The 3,064-nt window shown below is 36.6% G+C and overlaps 1 non-coding gene across 1 annotated transcript; it reads left to right on the top strand.

The window, feature by feature from the left end:
* Positions 1-1,960: 1,960 nt before the first annotated feature.
* LOC113784916 (small nucleolar RNA R71) lies at positions 1,961-2,066 on the top strand. The gene has a single exon (XR_003471072.1). It is a non-coding gene; the product is annotated as a small nucleolar RNA R71 (small nucleolar RNA).
* Positions 2,067-3,064: the final 998 nt, after the last annotated feature.

Genomic DNA, 3,064 nt, shown 5'->3' with positions numbered 1-3,064 from the left:
GGTGTATTATATGACACAATGAACACATCATCTTTCTCACCAAGGGATACATATTTTAAGTGATGTGGCAATTGCTTGAGTTCAACTAGTGGCGTCTCTTTCTTTTTCTCTACATATTTGTCTTCATTCCCTTTCAACTCCTCCCATGTAGTATGGAAGCATGGGAGTAGGACGGTGATGCTTCAAACATGAATATAAAATCTTTTACTCTTGGATCTTCACTATCTTTAACAACATCTTGGGGTAGCCATAACACTCTTTCTAACGGCATAATGGGTCCTTGATGTTCAACTTCTTCATCGACTATCGAATTGAAAATCTCAATTCGGTTGCACCCTTCTCTTTCGTTTGAATGCTCTATGGCTTTTAAAATATTGAATGTAACTGTTTACTCATTTACCTTAAAGGTTAAGGTGTCATCTGCCACATCAATCATAGCTCTCTCTGTTGCTAAGAGCGGTCTCCTCAAGATCAAGGGGATATCATTGTCTTCCTCCATGTCTAGTACCACAAAATCCACTAGAAAAATAAACTTATCTACTTTGACCAACACATCTTCCACCACCCTGTATGGGTGTTTCATTGAACGATCTGCAAACTGTAACATCAGTTGTGTGTCTTTGACTCTTCCAATGCCTAACCTTTTGTATATGGAAAAGGGGCATAAGACTTACACTAGCCCCAATATCACATAGGGCTTTCCCAAAAGTTCTATCCCCAATAGCGCAAGGAATAGAGAAGCTTCTAGGATCTTTGAGCTTAGGTCGCAACTTCCTCTATAGAATAAAATTGCACTCTTCAGTAAGCATCACTGTTTCACTACCAATTTTTTTTCTTTAACAGAATCTCCTTCATGAACTTGGCGTAAGTCGGCATCTTCGCTAGTGCTTCTGCAAAAGGAATGTTAATTTATAATTTTTTAAAAACATTAAGAAACTTACCAAATTGTTTTTCAGTTTCTCCTATTCTTAATCTTTGAGGGAATGGAAGTCGAATTTCTAGTTTTTGTAGTGTCTCCTTTTTCTGTACCACATATTCTTCCTCCTTTTCAAGAGTGATGTGCTCTTCAACTGATATTGGGGTGACCATTTCCTCCGAGTGGGTTGAAGTTGAAGTACTTCCACTCTGTTTGGCTTTAGGTGGTACTTGTTCACTTACCTTGCCACTCCTCGTTGTCGCTACATTGACATTATTTCACGGATTCAGAATTGTGTCACTAGGCAAATTTTCAAACGCTCTTTGTGCCATTTGTTGAGCAAGTTAACCAAGTTGGGTCTCTAGATTCTTTATTGATGTAGAGTTATTTTTCTCGATTGCATATTGACTCTTCAATGAAAGAACTTGTGCTTGTTATTAATTTCTCAATAGCACTCTCCCAAGTAGCTTTTTGAGGTGGAACTTGATTTGCTGAAGCTCCTTGTTGACCCTGAGATCCATCCTGCTGATCTCTCCAAGAAAAATTTGGATGATTTCTCCAACCAGGGTTATACGTACTAGAGTATGGATTGTTCTGCTTCCTATTATTATCCACAAAATTCACCTCTTCTAGTTCTTCTATATCATTTTCATCTAGTGCTTCACAAGCTCAATTTTTATGTGCTCGCCCACAAAAGTTACAATCAGTATGTTTCAATAATTTGACAAAGGCCACTTGGGGTTGTATATTTAGACATGCCATCCCATTCTTTATCTTAGCGGCGATAACATCTTCTATCTTTTTTAAGAGCAACTTGCTTGAAGCCAACCAATCCATAACATTCAATTCCAAATATACCACTTGTTGACCCACCACCTCTGCCATACAACATCATTTGTTCATTTGATGCCATGATCTAAATAATTTTTCGTGCTTTCGATCCAGTCTTGTAATTCAAAGAACCCCCTGATGTAGCATCCAACATAATTCTAGGGCTAGGCCTCAAACCATTACAAAATATTTGCATTTGGGCAGTGTCGTCATAAGCATGATTGGGACATCCTGCTAATAAACTCTTGAACCTCCTGTAAGTTTCACAAAGGGATTCTCCCTCTTTCTGTTTGTAACTAGAAATCTCTTGCCTCTTTCTAATGAACACGGTTGGGGAAATTATTGTTTTAAGAATTTATCTTCAAGGTCATCCCACGTGGTGATGCTACTGGTAGGAAATGAGTTAAGCCACTCCTTAACATCATCTTTAAAAGACATTGGAAATAATCTCAATCTCTTGCCTTCTTTAGAACAACCATCCACTTTCACTATTTCACATAATTCAAAGAAGTTCGTGAGGTGTCTATTGGCGTCTTTGTTATGTTTACCGGGGAAAATGAATCTCCTTCAACTCTCGAAATAGAGCGGGGATCACTTCAAACTTGTTAATTGTAACTGGTGAGTTATGGATAGCCAATCGAGCACAGTTTCTATTTCGATTCCTGTACACGCCGAAGGTACGTTCAAGTGGTGGTGGATCAGCCATTTCCGCAAATATAAAGAAATCCCCCAAATCCTCTTCGTCTACTACTAATTGTCTTTCCCTTTGTCTCCTTTCTCGAACCTCCTTTCAATTTGCTTTCGCTGTTTTTTCAATTTCTGGGTCAATGAAAAGTTCAACTAAGGACTAGCCTCGCTTACAAGGTTAGATAAATTGTGAGTAATGAATAGTTTTAAAATAAAGAAAAATAAATAATTAAGTAAAAATGAAACAGTTTTAAAACAATTTTGTTTTTCAAAATTAAAGCAAAAAATTTCGATTAAGTTAATAAATTAAATTCAATAGTGATATGGCAATCGCCGACAACAACGCCAAAAAATTGATAGTGTTTCAGCAAGTGTACTGAACCGTTGCAAGTAATAATAAAACAGTAGTACCGAATGTTGAACTCAAGGATTGCGTTATACTATCAAAATGTCTTTAATTACTAAAATTGAACAAAAAGTTCCCAAATTGATTGAAATAATATTTAAAATTAACAGCAGTAATGAAATTGATCCTTTATAATAAGAAAAATGTCAGGAATGAGTTTCACTTCGAATCCAACCTTGGTGTCTAATTTGATTCTAGTTACTGAATTCCTTTATTGAATTATT

This window comes from Cicer arietinum, chromosome 2, assembly GCF_000331145.2.
Source record: "Cicer arietinum cultivar CDC Frontier isolate Library 1 chromosome 2, Cicar.CDCFrontier_v2.0, whole genome shotgun sequence".
NCBI lineage: Eukaryota > Viridiplantae > Streptophyta > Magnoliopsida > Fabales > Fabaceae > Cicer > Cicer arietinum.
The sequence above is the reverse complement of the archived record's forward strand: the minus strand, read 5'-3'. Positions and strand labels throughout refer to the sequence as shown.